Below are 26,007 nucleotides of genomic sequence, written 5' to 3'. Positions count from 1 at the left end.
CGTGGCTCAGAACGCAGCAAGTTCTGGAGCACAAATCTTCAGCACTATTATTACGATCCCAGACCCCAACAGTAGCTAGGGTACTGGGCCAAAACCCAAATACTTTATTTTATTTGTAAGATGGTGCAGAATGAATGATTCACTCCAGGAGTGATTTCATGAAGAAATAGAGCTTTGTTATTTTTAAAACTAAAATTTATTGTGACTGCAATATTAAACTTTTTTAACTTCACACCAGAAAAGAACAGCTTACACTTGCACCTTAACACTATGACTCAATTTTGCATTAAACAGCCAGAAAATAAGCATACAGCTCCCAATCCTGCTTAAACCAGCATGGCATAAAGTTATACTTGTGTTACAGAACCTGGGCGTCATTCTCCGACCCCCCAGCGGGTTGGAGAATGGCCGTTGGCCGCCGTGAATCCCGCCCCCGCCGGCTGCCGAAGTCTCCGAAGGGAGAAAAGTCGGCGGGGCGTTAATGGCGCCGCAGACGTCGGAGAATGGCACGGGTGGGCGCAAGGCAGCCGATTTTGGGCCTGCCGATATTCTCCCGTCCGGATGGGCCGAAGTCCCGTCGACGTGATGACCGTTCACGTCGATGTAAATCAAACCTCCTTTTAATCGGCGTCAACCTGTGCTCCAGGTTCACGCCGACCAGCGTGGAGGTGGGTGAGGGCCTAGGGGGTTGGCTCTGGGCAGGCAATGGCGTGGCCGCAGTCTGAATGTGTGGGGAGAGGTGTGTCTAGGGTTGTGTGTGTGTGTGTGCGGTGGGGCGGGTGGTTAGAGTGGGCTGGGCTCCGGGGGAGTGCCGGGAGGGGGGTCAGTGCCGGGGTGGGGGATGGGGGGTCCGTGCCGGGGAGGAGGATGGGGGGGTCCGTGCCGGGGAGGAGGATGGGGGGCCCGTGCCGGGGAGGAGGATGGGGGGCCCGTGCCGGGGAGGAAGATGGGGGGCCCGTGCCGGGGAGAAGGATGGGGGGCCCGTGCCGGGGAGGAGGATGGGGGGGGTCCGTGCCGGGGAGGAGGATGGGGTCCGTGCCGGGGAGGAGGATGGGGGGTCCGTGCCTGCTGAGACTGGGCCATGGCCTGCTGAGACTGGGCTATGGCCTGCTGAGACAGGGCTATGGCCTGCTGAGACTGGGCCATGGCCTGCTGAGACTGGGCCATGGCGTTGAGCGCCTCTGCAATCTGGCGCTGGCACTGGCTCATGGCCTCCTGTGAGAGGGCAGCCATGTCCTGGGCCACAGACGCCGCCTGCACGGAAAGCCCCAGGCCTCGCAAACCGTTCCCCATGTCTGACACCGTCGCACCCATTGCCTCCACCGCGGACGCCACCCGTGCGGTGTCGGCCTGGGTGGCACGTATGACCGGCACCACTCCCAGCTCCTGGACGCGGGTGGACTCCTCCACCTGCGACAGAAGCCGCCGCAAGCCGGCCGTCACCCTCTTCGCTCGTCTCCGGGTCGGTGGTTGCATCGGATCTATGGGTGGGTGTGGTAACTCCAGGAACCCGGGATACATCTGGGCGGCAGATGTCCGCTTGGGCTGGGCTGCCCTCCGACTGCCCGGCCCCCCTGCGGCTCCTACCTCCACCTGCTGTACCGGGACGGCTGTGTTGTGCGCAACAGTGAGTCTACCAGACGCCTCATCACTAAAGTGCCCAACCGAGGTGAGTGTTTCTGCGATGGTGGAGGGTGTTGGTGACAGCAGTGGCGTTGTGTCGTGCTCTTCGTCCCACTCTGTGTCCATGGCACTTTGTGGTGGGGGTTCGTCTCCACCCATCCACTCTGTGTCACTGTCCGGTATTTCGTCTTCCTGGGTCGTGCTGTCCCGGGTAGGGGTGTCCTGGGTAGGGGTGTCCTGGGTAGTGGTGTCCTGGGTAGTGGTGTCCTGGGTAGTAGTGTCCTGGCTCGGCTGTGACGGGGGCCTGTGGCTGCCCCTCTCATCGCTGGGTGGCACACGCCTGCGTCGTCGCACCCGCACGTGACGGGGGCGTCGTCTCCCTGTTGCTCCAGGTCTCTCCGTCTCCCGTGGCCTCCGAGGGGCATCCTGCGGGCGGTCTGCATCTGCGGGGATGGGTGCCTCGACGTTTGCTCCTGCGATACACAATGAAGCATGCATGGTTAGACACGCAGGCAGTGATCAGGTGATATGGGGGAGAGGGATATAGGGGAGGGGGGATATGGGGACGGGCTGTTGGTGGCTCACTTGCTAGTACGCCCCCGACCTCTGCATCAGCAACCTCCCGGTCCTCAGGTCCGCCAGCCAGTTCCAGGGCCCTTTCCTCGTGTACGGTCAGTGGCCTCTCATCAGCGGGCCTCCTTCAGACCTCACATGCTCCTTGGTGTTGTGTGCGCGTTTCTCCTGTGGCGGGGGGGAGGGGGGGGTGGCAGGGGTAAAAGGCAACAGTTTTAGACAGGTATATGAATGCACGCCATCGGTTGCGCGTGTATGCAGAGGTTAAGGTTAGGGCTGGATTCACTTGGGGAAATGGCGGAAGGTGGATATGGGGGAGGGGGGATATGGGGGAGGGGGGATATCGGGGATATGGGGGAGGGGGGATATGGGGGAGGGGCGATATGGGGGAGGGGGGATATGGGGAGGGGGGATATGGGGGATATGGGGAGGGGGGAAATGGGGGGGGGGAAATGGGGAGGGGGATATGGGGAGGGGGATATGGGGAGGGGGGATATGGGGGAGGGGGGATATGGGGGAGGGGGGATATGGGGAGGGGGGATATGGGGGAGGGGGGATGTGGGGAGGGGTGATATGGGGGAGGGGGATATGGGGGAGGGGGGATATGGGGGAGGGGTGCTATGGGGAGGGGGATATGGGGAGGGGGATATGGGGGATATGGGGGAGGGGGATATGGGGAGGGGGATATGGGGAGGGGAATATGGGGGAGGGGAATATGGGGAGGGGGGATATGGGGAGGGGGGATATGGGGAGGTGGGATGTGGGGAGGGGGGATATGGGGATATGGGGGAGGGGGGATATGGGGGAGGGGGATATGGGGGATATGGGATGGGGATATGGGGGAGGGGGGATATGGGGGATATGGGGGAGGGGGGATATGGGGGAGGGGGACATGGGGGATATGGGGGAGGGGGGATATGTGGGAGGGGGTGATATGGGGGTATGGGGGAGGGGGGATATGGGGGAGGGGGGATAAGAACAAAGAACAAAGAACAAAGAAAAGTACAGCACAGGAACAGGCCCTTCGGCCCTCCAAGCCCGTGCCGACCATACTGCCCGACTAAACTACAATCTTCTACACTTCCTGGGTCCGTATCCTTCTATTCCCATCCTATTCATATATTTGTCAAGATGCCCCTTAAATGTCCCTATCGTCCCTGCCTCCACTACCTCCTCCGGTAGTGAGTTCCAGGCACCCACTACCCTCTGCGTAAAAAACTTGCCTCGTACATCTACTCTAAACTTTGCCCCTCTCACCTTAAACCTATGCCCCCTAGTAATTGACCCCTCTACCCTGGGGAAAAGCCTCTGACTATCCACTCTGTCTATGCCCCTCATAATTTTGTATACCTCTATCAGGTCGCCCCTCAACCTCCTTCGTTCCAGTGAGAACAAACCGAGTTTATTCAATCGCTCCTCATAGCTTATGCCCTCCATACCAGGCAACATTCTGGTAAATCTCTTCTGCACCCTCTCTAAAGCCTCCACATCCTTCTGGTAGTGTGGCGACCAGAATTGAACACTATACTCCAAGTGTGGCCTAACTAAGGTTCTATACAGCTGCAACATGACTTGAAAATTCTTATACTCAATGCCCCGGCCAATGAAGGCAAGCATGCCGTATGCCTTCTTGACTACCTTCTCCACCTGTGTAGCCCCTTTCAGTGATCTGTGGACCTGTACTCCTAGATCTCTTTGACTTTCAATACTCTTGAGGGTTCTACCATTCACTGTATATTCCCTACCTGCATTAGCCCTTCCAAAATGCATTACCTCACATTTGTCCAGGTTAAACTCCATCTGCCATCTCTCCACCCAAGTCTCCAGACAATCTAAATCCTGCTGTATCCTCAGACAGTCCTCATCGCTATCCGCAATTCCACCAACCTTTGTGTCGTCTGCAAACTTACTAATCAGACCAGTTACATTTTCCTCCAAATCATTTATATATACTACAAAGAGATATGGGGATATGGGGGATATGGATATCGGGCGGGGGGGGGGAGGCTCACCCTGCCTGCTCTGACAAGGTCGTTCACCTTCTTGTGGCACTGGGTGCCTGTCCGTGGTGTCAGGGCCACAGCGGTGACGGCCTCTGCCACCTCCCTCCATAGATGCCGGCTGTGGCGTGGGGCAACTCTGCGGCCGTGCCCAGGATACAGGGCCTCCCTCCTCTGCTCCACTGCGTCCAGGAGCGCCTCCACATCCCGTGACTGGAACCTCGGGGCTGAGCGGCGGCCAGCCATCCAGTCGGGTGTTGCGGTCGGGTGTTCCGGTCGGGTGGGGGGGAGCAGCGCGTCCTTATGAGCCGTCACACCGTGCGGCGTGTATAACGCTGCACGGCGTGAACCACGTGAGCAAGCGCGGATCCCGTCACTTCGCTGCTAGCCCATTTCGGGCCGGAGACTTCGCGACGATTTTTGCGGCGTGACGCAGGTCGGATTTGCACCGTTTTTTGCGCCGATAACGGAGAATTTCACCCCCTATTCTGGCTCTTGTTGGAACCCCTTCAGATTCTGGCTGAATATCTTCAAATGGCTGCTTCAGCTGGGTTGTTTCAGCCTGTTCCTGATCTTCAGACACGACTGTTCCATTTTAAAATCTTATTACTTCATTTTAAAACTATTTTACTGGGAAAGTAAACTGCTTTTTCCTGTGGTCAAAACAAGAGTTGCCACATCAGACTTTACTTCTAAAAGCGTTCGGCAAAATCTCTCTCTCTATCTCTCCACAGCTTCTCAAAATATCTCTCTGCCTTCCTTGTCCCCACTCAGCAATGGCTGCATCTCCCCAACTAAAAACAAAAAATTTCCAGGGACTTCACAAAGGAAACCACGATGCATTAATCCAGACTGAAAAACACATTCCTTCGTCAATTTTGCCTGCTGGCTGCTAAAACCACCCAGGCCCTGTAGAGCAGAATTACTGGGGGAGAAAACATGATCATTGCAGTCAAACACTTTCTATTCCCAGGCTTTTAACCCTTAAATTGCCCAATACATTCATAATTCAATTTTCATAAAATCATCCAATCATCACACTATTGCCGGAATATTGCCCATAGCCTTTGCAGTATCCAGTACTGTCAACCGCTCCTCGATATCATGTGGAGTAAATCTAATTGTTTGACGACTTACATCTATGATGTTGGGGACCTCTGGAGGAGACTGAGATGGATCATCTACTCAGTGCTTCTGGCTGAAGATTGTTGTGAATGCTTCAGCCTTATCTTTTGCACTGATGTGCTGGGCTCCTTCATCATTAGGATTGTGAATATTTGTGGAGCATCCTCCTCCACTGAGCTGTTTCATTGTTCACTATATTTCACGAATGGATGTGGCAGGACTGCAGGGCTTAGATCTGATCCGTTGGTTTTAGAACTGCTTATCTCTGTTTTACTTGCAGCTTCTGCTGTTTGGCATGCAAATAGTCCTATTATAGCTTCACCAAATTGACACCTCATTTTTAGGATTGCCTGGTGCTGTTCCTGGCATGCCCTCCTGCACTCTTCATTGAACCAGGGTTGATCCCTGGCTTGGTGGTGAATATTTCAAATAACTCCCCTTCTTTGCCTGTGAATGGAAATTCTTCTTCCACCTGTGTTAAACATATCAATAGTAAGCTGATGGACCTAACAACCAATAGAGGGAGAGAGAGGTCAATTGGCGGGGTTGTGTGCTAATCCTGCAGGATGTGGGGCACCATGGACACTTGAGTATCCCTGAGGACTGCATCTGAGGGAAGTGCATTCAGTTTCAGAAGCTCACTGAACGCATGGATCGGTTAGAGCAGCAGCTGGAAGCACTGAGGAGCACACAATTAGCTGAAATTGTTTAGATAATAGCTACAGCGATGTGGTCACAGCCAAAGTACAGGAAGATAGAAGGGTGACCGCCAGACGGGGTAGGCAGACAATGCAGGGGTCACCTATGGCTGTCCCCCTATCTAACACATATGCCATTTTGGATACTGATGAGGGGGCAGGTCCATCAGGGAACAGCAGCAGCAGTGGCCAGAGCGAAGGTACCACGACTAGCCCTGCCGCACAGACGGGGACTACAAAGCGTAGCAAAGCAATAGTGGTAGGGGATTCAATAGTCAGGGGCACAGATAGGTGCTTCTGTGACCGTGAAAGGGACTCCAGGATGGTAGTTTGTCTCCCTGGTGCCAGGGTCTTGGATGTTTCTGAGCGGGTGCAAAGCATCCTAAAACGGGAGGGAAATCCGACAGAGGTCATTGTCCACACAGGCACGAATGGCATAGGTAGAAAGAGTAGCGAGGTCCTGCAACGGCAATTTAGGGAGTTAGGAAGAAGATTAAAAAGCAGGACCCCGAGGGTAGTAATATCAGGATTACCCCCTGTGCCATGTGCAAGCGAGGCTAGGAACAGGGAGAGAGTGCAGCTGAACACGTGGCTAAAAAAAGGTTTGATTTGTCTGTGCGGAGTTTACACGTTCTCCCTGTGGCTGCGTGGGTTTCCTCCCACAGTCCCTGTTAGGTAATTTGGACATTCTCAATTCTCCCTCTGTGTACCTGAACAGGTGCCGGAATGTGGCACCCAGGGGCTTTTCACAGTATCTTCATTCCAATGTAAGCCTGCTTGTGACAATACAGATTATTAAAAAAAAAAAGAAGTGTGTGAGATCCTTAATGAATGCTCTGCATCGGTATTCACAAAGGAGAGGAACACATTCATTGGTGGTGTCTCAGAGGGATATGTAAACACTTTAGAACAAGTCATTATTATGAGGAAGTGTTATGTGTGTTAAAAAGCATTAAGGTAGACAAATCCCAGGGCCAGATGGCATCTATCCCAGATTACTGAGACATGAGATTAAATCATAGTGACTCGAACAGAAATCTTTGTTTCCTCATTGGCCGCAGATGAGGTCCCAGAGGATTGGAGGACAGCCAATGTTGTACCATTATTTAAGAAGGGTTTCAAGGATAACTTGGGTAATTATAGGCCAGTGAGCTTGACATCAGTGATAGTGAAATTGTTGGAAAAGATTCCCAGAGATAGGCAGCGAGATTCTCCCGAATCCCCGCAATGGCCTGACGCCGGCATAAAAAGCACCGTGAACCACTTCGGCGTCGGGCCGACCGGAAGTTGTGGAATCCTCTGCATTTCTGGGGCTAGACCGGCAGCGGAGGGATTGGCGCCGCGCCAACCGGCGCCAAAGGGCTGGCGCGTGTTAGCGCATGCGCAGAACCGCCGGCGTGGTTCCGCGCATGCGCAGACCGGCCGGCGTATTCTACCGCATGCGTAGGGGGGGTGTCTTCTCCGCGTTGGCCATGGCAGAGCCCTACAGAGGCCGACACGGAAGGAAGGAATGCTCCCATGGCACAGGCTCGCCTGCAGCTCGGTGGGCCCCGATCGCGGGCCAGGCCACCGTGGCCCCCCCCCCCCCCGCCCCCGGGGCTGGATCCCCCTGCGCCCTCCCGATGACTGCACTAGCCGGCCTACCAGACCAGTCCCGCCGTGTGGGATTATGTCCAATCCACGCCGGTGGGACTGGCCAGAAACTGACCGCCACTCGGCCCATCGGGGCCCGTAGAATTGCCGGGGGGGGGGGGGGGCACTGCCAATCTGGCCGGTTCGGAGAATCCCACCCACGATCTATGCACATTTGAAAGTGAATAGTCGTATTAGTGACGGACAGCATGGTTTTGTACGAGGGAGGTCATGTCTCACTAATTTAATTGAGTTTTTTAAGGAGGTGACAAAAATGATTGACGAGGGAAGGGCTGTGGATGTTGTCCACATGGACTTTAGTAAAGCATTTGACAAGGTCCCTCATGTCAGGCTGGTGCAAAAGATTAAATCACACGGGGTCACGGGGGAACTAGCTGGATGGATTCAGAACTGGCTTGGTCATAGAGTACAGAGGGTAGCAGTGGTGGTTTTCTGAATGGAGATCTGTAACTAGTGGTGTTCTGCAGGGATCAGTACTGGGACCTCTGCTGTTTGTAATATATATTAATAACTTGTAAGAAAATGTAGCTGGTCTGATTAGCAAGTTTGCGGATGATACTAAGATTGCTGGAGTTGCGGATAGTGATGAAGATTGTCAGAGAATACAGCAGGATATAGATAGGCTACAAAATTGGGTGGAGAAATGGCAGATGGAATTTAACCCGGACAAATATGAGGTAATGCATTTTGGTAGGTCCCATTCAGGTGGGAGCTATAAATAAGTGGCAGAACCATCAGGAGCATAGACACACAGAGAGATCTGGGTGTGTAGGTTCACAGATCCTTAAAAGTGGCAGCACAGGTGGGAAAGGTGGTAAAGAAAGCATCAGACCGGGTGTCGAGTATAAAAGTTTGCAAATCATGTTAGTTATATAGAACTTTGACAAAGAGTCATTGGACTCGAAACATTAGCTCTTTTCTCTCCCTACAGATGCTGCCAGACCTGCTGAGATTTTCCAGCATTTTCTCTTTCGTAGTTATATAGAACGTTGGTTAGGCCACATTTGGAATACTATGTCCAATTCTGGTCACCACACTACTAGAAGGATGTGGAGGCTTTGGAGAGAGTACAGAAAAGGTTTACCAGGATGTTGTCTGGTTTGGAGGGTATTTAGCTATGAGGAAAGATTGAATAAACTGGGATTCTTCTCCCTAGAAAGACAGAGGTTGGGGGCAACCTGATAGAAGTTTACAAAATTGTTAGAGGTATAGATCGGGTGAATAGTTGCAGGCTTTTTCCCAGGGTGTAAATAACAGTTACAAGAGGGCACAAATTTAAGGTGAGGGGGGATAGGTTCAGTGGAGATATGTGGGGGAAGTATTTTTACACAAAGGGTGGTGGTGGCCTGGAATGCACTGCCAAGTGAGGTGGTTGAGGCAGATATGTTAGTGACCTTTATGACTTATCTAGATAGACACATGAACAGATGGGTGCAGGCGGTTGGTCTAGATAGGACACGTGATCGGCACAGGCTTGGAGGGCCGAAGGGCCTGTTCCTGTGCAGTATTGTTCTTTGTTGTTTGAAATAACTCCTCTAATGTGGTTACAGCAGCAAGATTTGCTACACAGTCCTGAAAATCCATAGCCATTGGTTTTATGTAACAATTTGAAAAACAAACTGCTGTGGCCGCGAGACACCAACATTAATTTATGTTGCATTTCTTTCTGACTTGTGTGTCATTGTGAGAAGATTTTGTGTTCAGATTTGAAATATGGTAACATTCATTTTCATCCCTGTGAACACCTGCTGTGCTGCACTCAGCTGTTGCTTTGGGGCAGCATGTTACACTGCGCAAAATAAACTTGTCCAAGAAGTAACAAGAGATCCTAGTACACAAGGCTAAATGCTCGTTTGCCCTGATTTTTGGGGTGTAGGGATTGGGTTTGCGACCCGGCCTTCTGGTTCGGATGACAGCACGCGAGCTTGGTGCTCTCACCTTATTTTACCTGATTACTGGATGTTAAAGCTGCTGGTTGTCTCTGCACCCAGTGTGGGGCTGAACTGCATTACGCATGAGCACATGGTTCAGCCTGCATTTTCTTAAAGGCAGTCTGTCCCACATAAAAGGAAGCACCACTAAATAATATTGCTGGGATGTAAAACACGGAATAAGGACCTCCACAGAAAAGAGAGGGTTCCAGAGTGACTGATGTGGTGCTGGAGGATTTAGTGGGAGACATGGGCAGGAGGAGAGTGGTTGTGTGGGGACCAGGAGGCAGCCCTGAAGGGCCACCCTGAGGAGTAGGGCAAAGGTGGCCGGAAAGGTCAATTCTCGGAGTTTGGAAGCAGTGCCAAAGCAAGTTTAATGGCCTTATGCGGGTGGACAGGGTCAGTGCCTGCATCTTCACATAACATCTCCCACCCAACGCACCTCCCAACCTCTCAAGCTGCTCAAGGCACCGCACCCAACAACACTCCCTGGCACTTGCAATTCATGCCTAACATCTATTCCATCCTCACAACACCCACTAACGCTGCCTGCTTGGTAATCACTTCCTCTACCTCGACATAACTCCAGCTGTTCTGTAACATCACCCAAACACAATGCTGCATAATCACTGACATTCTTACAAAAGCTGGAAATGTGAAAAAAAGTCAGGAACTATTCAGTAGGCCTTGGTAGTATCTGTGGGGCGAGAAACAGAGTTAACATTGAAGGACGAATGAATAGGAAAAAAACTCTCCTTCCCTCACACAAACTTCCCTCTTCTGATTTATGCTTCCAGACAGGCACGAACGGACACCTGCAGCCATAGGAACCCCAGGAGGAGGAGAGAGTAATAGCAGAACACTAATGAAGGGGCCCTGTCACTCAGAGACACATCAACTCAGATACTGCCACTGCATGTACTGGAGGCAGGTATCGTGTTGGGATCAGTATGTGACGTCATTTGGACATAAATGGGCTGCAGCCAGGCTGCGTTCGGCAGGGGCGGGGGGCGGGGGCGGCTGGTCCAAAATTCCACTGAACAAATGTTCTGATGTCAATTTATTATCGTAATAAACAACTGTATTTGCTTAGGAAAATTACAATATGTTTTGAGTGATATGCATGTAAAAGAATGATTAACATTAATCAACGTATTTAGCGGTACGAACAATCTGGCTTTGTTCATCTGTTCCCTCCGATCATTCCATATTTTTCTTTGTCAAATGTTAGCCTTCCTTTATTATAAGTATTATTTTTATTGTCTAATTGTTCCTCCAATCTTCTGCTTTCTCTGAAGGACTATTCAATGCTCTGTGTATTTTTTTAATGAAAAGTAGATGAGTATATGCATGTGCATGAGACAGTAGAAAGCAGTAAAGGAGTGTGTGTCCAGTTCTATATCAAAGAATAATGATCCCTTCCTAAAATGGACTCACAGAAGGAGTTAAACATTTCCTCTCTAGCTTTTGCTTCTTAATACTTTACTGTTATTACAAACTTGTCTTGTGACAGTCATGCAGGGATGGGAAGGGGACAGCTGAACCTTTAAAAAAAATAAAAGTTGATGTTTGCGGAAACGCATTCTTTTATTTGGATTCAATAGACTCTGGAACAGTTCCTACAGATTGGAGGGTAGCTAATGTAACCCCGCGATTTAAAAAAAGATGATGTGGAGTTGCCGGCGTTGGACTGGGGTGAACACAGTAAGAAGTCTTACAACACCAGGTTAAAGTCCAACAGGTTTGTTTCGATGTCACTAGCTTTCGGAGCACTGAAGGAGCAGTGCTCTGAAAGCTAGTGATTTGAAACAAACCTAGCATGGATTCCGAAAGGGAAATCATATTTGACAAATCTACTGAAATTCTTCGAAGATGTAACTAGTAGAGTTGATGACGGGGGGTGGGGTGCGGTGGATGTGGTTCATTTGGACTTTTGACAAAGTGTCACATGAGATTAGCATGTAAATTAAAAGCGCATGGGATTGGGGGTAATGTATTCAGATGGATCAAAGACTGGTTGGCAGACAGGAAACAAAAAGTAGGTATAAATTGGCACTGTTTGAAAGCAAAAACACAAGAACAAGATGCAGGCTGCCACTAAGAGACAAAAACCCCAAATGGATGACAGAGTTCATGGTTTGAAGTTGTTGAACTCAATTTTGAGTCCAGAAGGCTGCAAAGTGCCCAAATGGAAGGTGAGGTGGTGATCATCCAGCTTGCATAGGGCTTTGTCAGAAAATTGCAGCAGGCCAAAGACAGAAATGTGACCATGGTAACATGATGGTGAATTGAAAAGGAAATTGGGGAAATCTTCCCCAAGTAGTCACTCCCTGATCTCCATTGGTCTTTTAATGGAGGCGCCATTGAAGGTAAGGTGCTTCTCCCAGTAGAGCTGTCGATGAGCCATCTTTAACACTATGAATCTCGTTCTGCCAGGTTTGGGTTCCACTGCAGAGCCTTGAAAGAATTGTTAATTCAGACAGAAAATCATGGGTGATAGAGAGGGTAAAAAAGGCAATGGGCATAAATTGTAGGCTCATTCTTTATTACACTTTCTTGGTCACAGAAAGGCAGTTCAGTTTGGCAAATCAGCTTCATCCAGAGCCTATGTATAATTCTATCATCATTGGTAGAGCCAGTGAGGATCAGAGGGATCAGTGCTCCCCCACTTCCCCCTCCCCCATCTCACTTTCAGAGTAACCATTTTTTTAAATGTCAGGACTTGGCCAAAATTGACTGCAGTCATGGATCTACCCGGCAACAGGTATAAATCTGCCGAATAAAAGCAGTAACACAAATGTAACAAGGCATGATAGGATGTGATCTGCCCAGCAATAGGCAGAAATCTGCCTAGCAACAGCAGTAGCCAGCATTCAAAAGGTGTAATGAGATGCAATTTTAAAAGTAATGAGATGCAGGTGTCTAGACAAATGACATAGAGGGCAATCTAACGGCCTCTCGCAAGATTTACATGGCTCGTCATGCCTCGGGGGATCTAATGGGATCTCGTGAGATGTCGCAATCTGGATCTGGACCACAATGGGTGGGGAATAAATTTGCATATTCAAGCATGCAGTTTGGCTCAGTTGAATATCCTCTCGTCGGAGGTATCCAAAGCACGGGATCTAAAATAACCAACAAAGGGCTTTAACTGCTCTCATTCCCCTTACTTTAGATTTGTAACAGGAATATCAAAATTAAATGGACATAGATATAGCCAGGCTGTATCTGACGTGGCTGGCAGAATGGGCTGACACGTTTCTGATGAGCTCTAATGGAGAAAAAAGTGTGAAGCGACACCTTTTGGTTGGAAGAATGTGGAAGGGTAACATAAAATAAAGAGTGCAGTTCTAAAGGGGTTGTAGGAGCAGAGGGACCTGCAAGAGCACACATGCACCAATCAGTGAAGATGGCAGGACAGGTTGAGAAAGTGGTTAGTAATGGAGTAAATAGAGGCCTAGTGTAAAAAGGCAAGGAAGTTATGGTGAACCTTTATACAAGACGGGTTCCGCCTCAACTAGAATATTGGGTGGAATTCTCTGTAATCGGCGCGATGTCCGCCGACCGGCGCCAAAAACGGCGCGAATCAGTCCGGCATCGCGCCGCCCCAAAGGTGCGGAATCCTCCGCATCTTGAGGGGCCGAGCCCTCACCTTGAGGGGCTAGGCCCGCGCTGGACTGATTTCCACCCCGCCAGCTTGGGGAAAGGCCTTTGGTGCCCCGCCAGCTGGCGCGGAAATGACTTTGCCGTGCGGCGCATGCGCGGGAGCGTCAGCGGCTGCTCACGGCATCCCCGCGCATGTGCAGTGGAGGGGGTCTCTTCCGCCTCCGCCATAGTGGAGACCATGGCGAAGGTGGAAGGAAAAGAGTGCCCCCACGGCACAGGCCCGCCTGCAGATCGGTGGGCCCCGATCGCGGGCCAGGCCACCGTGGGGGCACCCCCCGGGGCCAGATCGCCCCGCGCCCCCCCCAGGACCCCGGAGCCCGCCCGCGCCTCCTTGTCCCGCCGGTAAGAGAGGTGGTTTGATTCTCGCCAGCGGGACAGGCATTCCAACAGCGGGACTTCAGCCCATCGCAAGCCGGAAAATCGCCGGGGGGGGCCCGCCAACCGGCGCGGCGCGATTCCCACCCCCGCCGAATATCCAGTGCCGGAGAATTCGGCAACTGGCGGGGGCGGGATTCACACCAGCCCCCGGCGATTGTCCGACCCGGCGGGGGGGGGGGGGGGGGTCGGAGAATCCCGCCTATTGTGTCCAATCCTGCGCACCGTACTTTAAGACGGTTATGAAGAGAAGGTGCAGAATAGATTCATGAGGATTGTTCTGGAGATGAGAAACTTTAGTTACAGAATAGATTGGTAAAGCTGGAACTGTTCTCTTTAGAGAAGAGATAGAGCTGTTCAAAACCATGAAGAGTCTGGACATAGTAGACAGGGCGAAACTTGTCCCATAGGCAGAATGGTCATGAAGGCGGTGACATTGATTTAAGGTGATCGTCAGAAGAACCCAAGGTAACATGAGGGTAATCCTTCTTACACAGCAAGTGATTAGGATCTGGAATGCAGAGGCTCAGAGTGTGATAAAGGTGGATTTAGCCTTGGCTTTCTGAAAAAGGAGTGATTTGATTGTCTGAAGAGAGAAAATTTGCAGTGCTACAGGGAAATGACAGGCGAGTGGGAGTAGCTGAGTATGAGAAACGATACAGACAAATGGCCTCAATGGCCTGCTTCTGTGCTGTAACCATGTAAGATTCCATATGTTACAATGTCTGACCCAACAGCAGTCATTTCCCAGTGCTAAGACCTTTAGTGACATATATTCTTATTAAACACTCATCCCCTGTCTGGTAAAGTAAGGATTTATAAAATTAACAGAAATTTAGGGGGGGATTCTCTCAGCCCAGGTCGGGCCGGAGGATTGCCGGGACGGGCGCGAATCGCGCGACGTCGGTCCGCCGATTCTCTGGAGAGCAGAGAATCAGTGCCATTGGTGCTGGCGCGGCGCCAGCCCGGGATGGGCCGAGCGGCCGCGCAGAAAATCCGAGTCCCGCCGGTGCCGTCCACGTGTGCTCTTACCTGGCGGTCCCTCAGCATGCATGCATCCGGGGGGTGGTCTGTTGGGGGGGGGGGGCGGCGGACCCCGGGGGGGGGGGGGGGGGGGGCGGCGGACCCCGGGGGGGTGGGGCCTCCGCTGTGGCCTGGCCCACGATCGGGGCCTACCGATCGGCGGGCTGGCTTCTCGGGCTGGGGGCCTCTTTTGCTCCGCACCGGCCCCTGTAGCCCTACGACATGTTGCGTCGGGGACGTCGCGGAGAAGGAAGCCACTGCGCCTGCGCATGAACAGAAAATCTCTCCTGGCCTCGATCGCCTCTCGGAGCCTCCCCAGGTCTGCATCCCCAAATTGTGGGGTTGGTCGTCTCGGTGCCATGGCTGCGAACTGAGTGGGGTTGGCTGTGCTAGAGCAGTTTATGTGCTGCTCTACCTTTTTAGTGGGGGTCTAATGAGCACGGCCCATGTGAATCAGCTGGCGAGCCATGATTTGCTGCGTGAAGCCCGTGGGGCCTCCTTAAGTGGATCAATTAACGTTGAATTGCAGTGATGGCCTCGCAAGGCCGAGCGGCGGGAATCTCGCGACAATTCCTTGTCGTTACCACACAAAACGTTTTCAATGAATCACACCCTTAATTTCTGACTCCTCCTTCTTTGGGTCAAAAATTGCTTGACTAGCCACGACTGGGCAATCGAAAATTGTTGGGGCCTCTGTTTGAAATAGACAAGTTTTTGTTTGGGCCCTAATTGGGTCCTCAATGATTTCGGCACTAAACTCCAAATTGGTTGATATGTGTGTTCAGAGTCGGGGGCAGTTAATAATAGCGAGCAACGACTTCCGGTGGTGGGGATTAGTGAGTGAGCCGCACATTCGGGGGCTCTCACTCCGGCGGGATTTGAGGGCCTGGTTCCCCGGTTTTGCGGGACTGCGGAGCGCTGGCAAGACGGCCACGGAGGTGCTGAGGAACGGGCAGAGCTGCATGGAACCGCGGGAGAGCAGAAAGCAGTGAAAATGGGAGAGGAAGGGACAAAGGCAAGGTGCAGGGGAAGCTGACCCGGGAGCAAAGATGGCGGACCTACGGACCTCGGACCCGGCGATCCAGCATGCGCTGGAAAACATGCTGCAGGTGATAAAGAGCAGTTTTGAATCATTGAAGCAGGATAACTTGGACCCACTTCAGAAGGCAGTGGATCAGCTGAACCAGAGACTGGGTACCCAGGACGAAAAAGTTAAGGAGCTGGGGGAGGCGGTGGAGGAGCAGGTGGACGCGCAGACGATTGCTGCGCTAGAGGTTGATGGGTTGAAGGCGAGACCGAGAAGACTGCTGGACAGAGTAGAGGAGCTGGAAAATGGAGCCCGCAGACAAAATCTGAGGATCATCGGCCTCCCGGAGGGGGCTGAGGGAGCAGATGCCATAGCGTTCGTGGCTGGCCTGTTGATGCAGCTGATGGGGGCTGACGCCTTTCCGCGACCGCCGGAGCTGGAGGGGGCACACAGAGTACAGGCGAGACGTGAGTCCGGGGGGGGGGGCCCCCGTCCAATGGTGATTAGGTTCCACAGGTTTGTGGAGGAGGAGCGGTTGCTGCAGTGGGCAAAGAGCGCTAAGAGCAGCACGTGGAATAACAGTGTCCTTCGCATTTACCAGGACCTAAGCCAGGAGGTGGCCAGGCGGCCAGCAGCCTTTAAACAAGTGAAGGAGGTGTTATTTAAAAAGCACTTGAAGTTTGGTCTGCTCTTCCCGGCCCGTCTTTGGGTCACGCATCAGGGCCAACACCACTGCTTCTTTCTTCGATGGACTTCGCGAGGGATCAGGGGCTGGTCCCGAAAAAAGGACCCACGGACGCAAGCTAGGGTCCGAGAGTTATTGTTTGGGGGGATGCTTACTGTGCCTGGACTGACGGTCGACTGTTTGCTGCTTTAAAGGTGCCATGTGTTGTATTGTCGAGCAGCTTTTGCCTACTGGGTGTGCGGGGTTGGGGGGTGGGGTGGGGGGGGGGTGGGGGGGGGGGGGGTGGGGGGGGGGTGGGGGGGGGGTGGGGGGGGGGTCCCCCTCTCGTATGCTCTTTTTTTTTTTCTTATCTCTTTTTTCTGCTGTTGTTGGTACCTTTCGTCGTGTTCTCTGAGTGCGCTGGAGCCTTCATTGTAACATAAAGGTGGCTGGTAAGCAATGGGGATTAAAGATGTTGGTTGGGGGGTTTTTATGTCTGTGGTTTTTATGTTTGTTTCGGGTGGGTGATATACGGGTACTGTGTTACTGTGTTGCTATTTTATTAATGCTCAGAAAGGGACGTGGGTTAACACTTTTCTGTGTACACAGCTGGAACTGTATTGTACCTGGGGCAGCCTCGTGTTGCTGTTTAATGTTTACATCTTGTTTGATCTTTCCCATCTTAGTGAGACTGCTCCAGTGGGTCGGAGTGGGGGATGGTGTGCTGGGGAGTGGGGAGATGAGGTCGGGGAAACAATGGGAGTGAGACAAGTGGTCGCCGGAGCGATGAGTCACCGGGCTAGCAGATTGGCTGGTCAAGGGAGTCAGGTGGGGGGGAGAATACAGCCAGTAGATGGCAGGGGTGGGGTTATCGGGGGATGTTGCTAGGGGGGAAAGGGAGGGGAGGGGGGGAGTTATTCTGCTGACGTGGGAGGGGTCTGAAGTAGGTAATGGAGAGGAGGTCGGGGTGGAGGCGGCCAAGAGACGAGCCAAGAGCGGCGCGGCGCGAGGGCCGGGGGCGGGCCCAAGAATGGTTCTGGCTGACCGGTGTGGGGAGGGGGGGGGGGTGCCCCCCAACCAGGCTGATCACCTGGAATGTCAGAGGACTAAATGGGCCAGTTAAAAGGGCACGTGTGTTCGCGCACTTGCGGGTTCTAAAGGCGGACGTAATTATGTTGCTGGAGACACATTTGAAAGTGTCTGACCAGACTAGGCTAAGGAAGGGCTGGATCAGCCAGGTCTTCCACGTGGGCTTGGACTCTCAGTCCAGGGGGGTAGCGATTATGATAAATAAGCGGGTTCAATTTGAAACGGAGGGCGTAACCGCAGATGGCGGGGGCAGATTCCTTATGGCAAGGGGCAAGCTGGAGGGGAGGAGAGTGGTGCTGGTGAACATATATGCTCCGAACTGGGACGACGCTGACTTTATTAAAAGAGTGCTGGGGAAGATCCCCGACCTAGACTCACGCAAGTTGATGATGGGGGGGGGGGGATTTTAATACGGTCCTCGACCCGGGGCTAGACCGGTCATGTCCCAGAACGGGTAGGCTCCCAGCAATGGCAAGGGAGCTGAAAGGGTTCATGGAGCAAATGGGGGCAGTGTACCCATGGAGAGCCAGACAGCCGGCGGGAAGGGGCTACTCGTTCTACTCGCATGTTCATAAAGTATACTCTAGGATTGATTTCTTTATCTTGAGCAGGGACTGTGTAGGGGAGGTAAAGAATACGGAATACTCGGCAATCACCATTTCGGACCATGCCCCACATTGGGTGGACCTGCAGGTCGGTGGGATGAATTACCAACGCCCGCAAGGTCCTGGCGATTAGAATTGAAGATTGCGTACCGGAGATGATTGGGGATGACCAAACAGGGTTTGTGAAAGGCAGGCGGCTGACAGCCAACTTGAGAAGATTGCTTAATGTGATCATGATGCCCCCGACGGGCAAGGAGGTGGAGGTGGTGGTGGCAATGGACGCTGAGAAGGCCTTCGACCGGGTGGAGTGGGACTATTTGTGGGAGGTACTCGGACGGTTTGGGTTCGGGGAGGGACTGGTTAATTGGGTCAGACTATTGTACCAGGCCCCAAAAGCTAGCATAAGGATGAACAGGATAATGTCAGATTACTTCAGACTACATCGCGGGACCAAACAGGGATGCCCACTCTCCCCGTTGCTGTTTGTGCTGGCCATAGAACCATTGGCGATTGCACTGAGACCTGCAGAGGGGTGGAAGGGAATGACTGGGGGGGGGGGGGGGGGGGGGGGGGGGGGGGGTAGGGGGTGGTGGAGCACAGGGTCTCTCTATGTGGATGACCTGCTCCTGTACGTGTCGGACCCACTGGCCGGGATGGAAAATATACTGGAAACATTGAGGAAGTTTGGCCGGTTTTCAGGGTACAAATTAAATATGGCCAAGAGTGAGATGTTTGTGGTGCAGGCAAGGGGCCAGGAGAATAGACTGAAGGAGCTGCCATTTAGGATGGTGCAGGAAAGTTTCCGGTACTTGGGGATACAGGTGGCACGAGACTGGGGCAGGTTGCATAAGTTAAATTTGACTAGGGTGGTGGAACAAATGAAGAGGGAGTTTCGGAGATGGGATGCACTCCCGCTGTCACTGGCGGGGAGGGTGCAGACGGTAAAGATGACAATCCTACCTAGATTCCTGTTTATCTTCCAGTGCCTTCCGATCTTTATCCCACGGTCATTCTTCAAAAGGACCGGCAAAATCATCATGAGTTTTGTCTGGGCGGGAAAATCCCTGCCGGGGAGGAAGGCGATGCTTGAAAGGAGCCGCAGCGAGGGGGGACTGGCATTGCCGTATCTGATCAACTACTACTGGGCGGCTAACATAGCCATGATAAGGAAGTGGATGGTGGGTACGGGGTCTATCTGGGAGCGAGTGGAGGCAGCTTCCTGCAGGGGCACCAGTTTGGCAGCCCTGGTCATGGCTCCCCTACCACTTGCGCCGGCCAGGTACTCCACCAGCCCGGTAGTGGGGGCGGCCCTGCGGATTTGGGGCCAGTGGAGAAAGCATGCAGGGGAGGAGGGTGCATTGGGCTGTGATAACCATCGAGTCGCCCCCAGGAACATGGATGGAGGGTTTCGAACATGGCGGCGGGCGGGGGTGGGGAGGGTGGGCGATATGTTCCTGGAGGGGAACTTTGCGAGTTTGTGGGAGTTGGAGGAGAAAGCTGGGCTGGTATGGGGAAATGATTTTAGGTACTTACAGGTGCGGGACTTTGTACGCAGACAGGTCCCATCCTTCCCACGCCTCCCGCCAATAGGGATCCAGGACAGAATAGTCTCTAGGGGAGAAGGTGGAGAGGGTAGAGTCTCGGATATTTACAAGGTCCTCATGAAGGGAGAAGCGTCCCAAACGGAGGAACTGAAACTCAAATGGGAGGAGGAGCTCGGTGGGGAGATGGAGGACGGGGTATGGGCGGAAGCCCTGAGTAGGGTAAACTCAACTGCAACATGTGCTAGGCTCAGCCTGATTCAATTTAAGGTCGTTCACCGGGCCCACATGACAGTAGCTCGGATGAGCAAATTCTTTGGGGTAGAGGACAAGTGCGCGAGATGCGCGGGAGGACCAGCGAACCATGTTCACATGTTTTGGGCATGTCCTAAGCTTAGGGGGTACTGGGAGGGATTTGCGGGGGTCATGTCCCGGGTGCTGAAAACAAGGGTGGTGATGAGTCCAGAAGTGGCAATTTTCGGGGTTTCGGAAGACCCGGGAGTCCAGGGGGAGAAAGAGGCAGATGTTCTGGCCTTTGCTTCCCTAATAGCCCGGCGGCGAATACTGCTGGCATGGAGGGACTCAAAACCCCCGAAGACCAAACTATGGCTTTCGGACATGTCAAGTTTTCTGGGTATGGAAGGTGGCAACCATTCATCGACTTATTTGCGGAAGAGTGAACGTCAGCAGGGGGAGGGGGGGGGGGGGCGGGGGGACGGGGACGGGGGGGGGCGGAAGGGGGGAGATTAGAGTAGGAGGGATAAATAGGCAGGTTGTGTCTATGGGAGAGGAGCCAGTATGTGCATTATGGTTTGGTTGAAGTGTTGGTTTTTTGTTGATGTTTGCATATTTCTGTAATCTGTAACTGTTTACAATGCCAAAAAATACCTCAATAAAATTGTTTGTTAAAAAAATAATAATAATAATGAGCAACAATTATGTAACTCTGCAGCTGTTGGCAGTTTGCCTTTCCTCCCCTTCACAGAACTGCCAGAGTTTTGCCTTACCAATTATGCATTAAAGAGCAGAATGGGCGTCAACAAAACATTTCAAAATACGTTGAAAATCTCTGTCAGGCTTTGTCATGAAACCATTTTAAAGTGTTAACCACTCACCTGCCATACCTGTTCCCACCCATAGGTGGCACTGTGATCATCATAATTATGCCAAAGTCTTGCGGTTGAATCTCAGCAGTGGGACTTGCGGGACGGAATTCTCCCCCCTCACGCGGGTGGGAGAATCGCCCACTATCTTCCCGCCACGCCATCCTGACGCCCACACGCGATTCTCCCACCCCCCCCAAACCAGCGCGGCGCGAATCACGGCTGGCCGCTGGGAGAATCACCGCTTGCCGTTGGTAATGGGCGAGCGGCGATTCTCCGGCCCGGATGGGCCGAACGGCCTGCCCAACACGCCAGGTTCCTGCCGGCGCCATCCACACCTGGTCGCTGCCGGCGGGAACAGCGCGGGAACGCTGGGGGGGTGGGTGCGGCCTGTGGGGGGGGGGGCGAGGGGGGTTCTTGCACCGGGGGGTGGGCTCAAAAGGGGTCTGGCCCGCGATCGGTGCCCACCGATCGGCGGGCTGGCCTCTCTGAAGGAGGAACTCCTTTCCTCCGCTGCCCCGCAAGATCCATTCGGCATCTTCTTGCGGGGCGGCTGCGGGGAGGACGGCAACCGCGCATGCGCGGGTGACATCATTTACGCGTCGCCGGTCGTGTCATTTACGTGGCGCCGCTTTTATGCGGCGCCAAGGCCCAGCGCGTGTAAATGACGCGGCACCGCTCCTAGTCCCCGGGGGCGGGAGAATAGGGGGCTGGGAACGGCCTCCGACGCCGGAGTGAAACACTTAGTCTCCCGATTGGAGAATTGCGCCCACTATCTTCTCTCTTAGACATAGCAGATGTGTTAGCACCTGGCTCTTTACAATCGATTATGTGGCTGTCGTGTTATGTACTCTGGGATAACATAGGCTGCAACTGGATGCAGCTTTAACCAAAAGATACTCCAGTCCTTGAAGTTAGTTCAATCTGATTTACTGAACCAGTAGCACAGTTAGCACAGTTCTCTATGAGTTCGACTCTCTGCTAACCTAAATGTGGTGACTCTGTCTGACTGAACCAGACTAGCTCTTAACCACGTGCTGGAGGTGTGATACTATACATACATCCTGACTCACTCTGTAGATGTTCATCAGTGGAAAGAGGTGGAGTGTGAGTGCCTCGTGCCTTTTATAGTGAGATACCACCCCTGAGTGTCCTGCCTGCTCATTGGTCATGTCCTGTTCTCTGTGTTCATTCTCTGCCTGTCTGTGCCTGTCTGTATATCATTATCTGCATGTCTGCATATCATGACAGTGGCATTACAGAATAAATGGTTTTGTTGAACTCAAAACTCTGCCAGCGCACACTTTAATCCAGCCGCTGTCAGACTATCAGGAAGGAGATAGTTTTAAGGGATCTGTTTGTATTGTTGGGCATTAGATTTAAGTGAGTTTAATTTCTGTTTCTGTGTAAAAGAGGGTAAAACCCGAGTTAGATTCACATTGAACAAAGGTGTTTGCACGCAAGAGGGAGCTTTGGTTTCATTTTAAATGTGTCTGCATTGTAATTTAAGTGTTTACGATGTGAAAAGGCATCAGAGCTGAGAGAAGGGCTGACCTGTTTCTCAGCAACCAGGAGCCTCCTGTAAATTGGAAAGACCTTTTGAGATTAGTTTTTCAATGGACCCAAGGCAGTTGGATCTTAGCAGCTATAGAGCTCTGAGCTCTCTCTACTCTGCCAGAAACAGAAGCAAGATGATGGATGATATGCCATCAATGAACACATGACGAGTGGTGAACATAACTGAGGCTTTAATACACTAAACAGAAAGCTTCCTGGCCTCTGATCCTGAACTGGATCAGAGGCGGAGACCAGCCACCTTTATACATGAGCCCGAGGGGAGGAGCCACAGGCGGAGCCAGCAGGGGCAAGCCCAGGAATGTAACAATACAATACAATATAGTGGTTTACCACATTCACCCCCTGTTAAAAAAAGAGTGCAGCGGAGGTGATGTGGGCTTAAAGATCAAGTCTGTCGGGGGCCTTGACCTTCCGCCGTGATCGCCTCAGTCCCGGCTGTGGTATGGGCACCGGTGTCGAGACCTGCGCTTCTGGGAGTGTGTTGTCCTCCTCTTCACCCAGTTGTTGAGTCGGTGGAGGGGGGGGCAGTGTATGGGCGGGGGTGGTGGTGATGGTCGCTGGTGGGCCTGCGGGTGCCAGTTCTTGAAGTAGCTGGGTAGAGGTGGAGGGAGACGGTGTAGGGTGGGGGTGGTGGTGATGGTCGATGGGGAACCTGCAGGTGCCAAATCCCGAAGGGAGACTGCGTCCTGCCACCCGTCATGATGTGCCACGTAGGCATATTGTGGATTGGCATGGAGGAGCATGACCTTCTCGACGAGGGGATCAGATTCATGGCTCTTTGCATGCTTCCGGAGGAGGACGGGCCCTGGGACTGTCAGCCAGGATGGAAGCGAGACCCTGGAGGTGGACTTCCTGGGGAAAACAAACAAATGCTTGTGAGGAGTCTCGTTGGTGGCAGTACACAGGAGCGACCGGATGGAGTGGACCGCATCGGAGATGACCTCCTGCCAGCGGAAGACTGGAAGACCTCTAAACCGTAGGGCCAGGAGGACGGCATCCAGACCGTCGCGTTCTCCCTCTCCACCTGTCCGTTGCCCCGGGGGTTGTAGCTGGTCGTCCTGCTGGAGGTGATGCCCTTGCTGAGCAGGAACTGACGCAGCTCGTCGCTCATGAAGGTGGAATCCCGATCGCTATGGATGTAGGTGGGGAAACCGAACAAGGTGAAGAGACTGTGCAGGGCCTTGATGACGGTGGCAGAGGTCATGTCTGGGCATGGGATGGAAAAGGGGAATCTTGAGTACTCGTCAACAATGTTGAGGAAGTACACGTTACGGTCAGTGGAGGGGAGGGGCCCTTTGAAACCGACGCTGAGGCGCTCAAAGGGGTGAGAGGCCTTTACCAGGTGCATTCTGTCTGGCTGATAGAAGTGCGGTTTGCACTCTGTGCAGACCTGGCAGTCCCTGGTCACGGTCCTTGTGGTGATATACATCACTGTAAGTACACAAAGGGTCAATGTACATACACTATACCTAGCTAGACACTAGAGAGAGCACCAGAGACATGACACACAGACAGTCAACTAATAGGTCAGTAAGAAGGACACGACAAATGGGCAGTTACGATACACAGAGAGGTGACACTACCACAGGAGGGCATTACACCAACCCATATAAAAGGACCCATCACACATGCTCAGGGTCTTTCCAGTGGAGACACTCAGTGAGTACAGACACAGGGTTGATTGAACATCATTCCCACCACATGGATTGTCGCAGACTGGTTAGTCAGTCTGAGTAGCTATAGCAGGATTAACAGTGGCGTCGAATCTAAGTAGGAGAATTGTGAATAGTTTAATAAACGTGTTAAAGCTATCTCCAAGTCTGAACCTTCCTTTCTCAGAGTGCACATCAAGGAAGCAGCTTATGCTACGTCAAGAGCATAACAAAACATGGTTCCAGGAGTGGACTGTTAAATCCATATAGTTTCAACTCAGCGAATAGTGACAACCAGCAACAGCAGCCAGGCAAGATGATGTTCGGGATTCCGGTTCCACAGCAGCTCCAGTACCAAGGCAATCTCAGTGAAAACTGGCGTTGGTTTAGGCAGAGATTTGAGATCTACCTGGTAGCGTCCGACCTAGATGGCGTGGCGGATGCAGAGAAACTAAAGCTTCTACTTACCATCGCGGGTCCAGAACCAGCTGAAATCTTCCAGACCTTCAAATACTCAAAGGGGCAAAACAAGAGCGACTTCCAGGCAGTCCTGGACAAATTCCAAGAATTCTGCGAGGAAAATACAAGGAACAAAGGTAAAAGGCGCCAAAACGCACCGCGAGGTAGGCTTGCAGCAACGAACGGCAGTTTTGAATTGCAGCGCTCCTGGAAAAGATGCTGCACATGCGCAGTTGCGCGAAGAACGCACGGAACGAGAAGTCGCGCATGCGTAATTGAAAATAAGGCCCCAAGTCAAGGAACAACGTTTTGCGCATGCGCAATCGCTTCCTACGCACTACGTCACATGCTTCATGAAGTCAGAAGCCCCGGACCACGCCCACTTAAAGGGGAAATGTCCCAAAACACGAAAAAGTCTGAACCTTCCTTTGTCAGAGTGCACATCAAGGAAGCAGCTTATGCTACAACAAGAGCACAACAAAACAGTCCTGACCTCCTCAATGGAGTAAGGCAGGTTGCGAACCTTGATAAAGTGAAAAAAAATGGGTGACCCCCGGGTGACAGAGGTCATTGTGGAGGGCCCGGAGTCGGTCAACTTGTGCGCTGGCACATGTACCGCGGTATAGGGCAACTGGGGGCTCATTGAGCTTCCCAGGTCGATACAAGATATCGTAGTTGTAGGTGGAGAGCTTGATCCTCAACCTCAGAATCTTGTCATTCTTGATCTTGCCCCGCTGTGTATTGTTAAACATGAAGGCAACCGACTGTTGGTCAGTGACGAGAGTGAATCGCCTGCCGGCAAGGTAATGCCTCCAATGCCGCACAGCTTCGACAATAGCTTGGGCTTCCTTTTCGATGGAGGAGTGTCGAATTTCGGAGGCATGGAGGGTACGGGAGAAGAAAGTCACGGGCCTGCCCGCTTGGTTGAGGGTAGCGGCCAGCGCAAAGTCTGACGCATCGCTCTCCACCTGGAACAGAATGGACGCGTCCACAGCGTGCATCGCGGCTTTGGCAATATCTGCCTTGATGCGGTTGAAGGCCAGTCGGGCCTCAGCCGTCAGGGTAAAAACGGTGGATTTAATAAGCGGACGGGTCTTGTCCGCATAATTGGGGACCCACTGGGCATAGCAGGAGAAGAACCCCAGGCATCTCTTCAGGGCCTTGGGGCAGTGGGGGAGGGGGAGTTCTAGGAGGGGGCGCATGCGTAGCCAAAGATGGCTTGGCGGGTTGTGCGGAAAATGCATTTTTCCTTATTGTAAGTGAGGTTCAGGGGTTTAGCGGTTTGGAGGAAATGCCGGAGGTTTTCGTCATGGTCCTGCTGGTCATGGCCGCAGATGGTGACATTATCTAAGTACAGGAATGTGGCCCGCAGCCCGTACTCGTCAACCATTTTGGTTTATTTCCCGTTGGAAGACCGAGACCCTATTGGTGACGCCGAAGGGAACCCTGAGGAAGTGGTAGAAGCGGCCATCTGCCTCGAAGGCAGTGCATTGGAGGTCATCCGGGCAGATAGAGAGTTGGTGGTACGCGGATTTCAAGTCAACTGTGGAGAAGACTCGATACTGCGCAATCTGATTGACCATGTCAGATATGCGGTGGACGGGGTACGCATCGAGCTGCGT

General features: G+C 52.7%; 1 long non-coding RNA gene across 1 annotated transcript in view; it reads left to right on the top strand.

Moving 5' to 3' along the window:
• LOC140429492 (uncharacterized) overlaps positions 1–10,565 on the top strand; it is a 65,902-nt gene extending 55,337 nt beyond the window's left edge. The window contains exon 3 of the long non-coding RNA XR_011949100.1: positions 10,401–10,565. This is a non-coding gene — a long non-coding RNA (uncharacterized lncRNA). The remainder of the gene's footprint in view (positions 1–10,400) is intronic.
• The last annotated feature ends 15,442 nt before the right edge of the window (positions 10,566–26,007 follow it).

This window comes from Scyliorhinus torazame, chromosome 1 (assembly GCF_047496885.1).
Source record: "Scyliorhinus torazame isolate Kashiwa2021f chromosome 1, sScyTor2.1, whole genome shotgun sequence".
In the NCBI taxonomy this organism is placed as follows: Eukaryota; Metazoa; Chordata; class Chondrichthyes; order Carcharhiniformes; family Scyliorhinidae; genus Scyliorhinus; species Scyliorhinus torazame.
The sequence above is the reverse complement of the archived record's forward strand: the minus strand, read 5'-3'. Positions and strand labels throughout refer to the sequence as shown.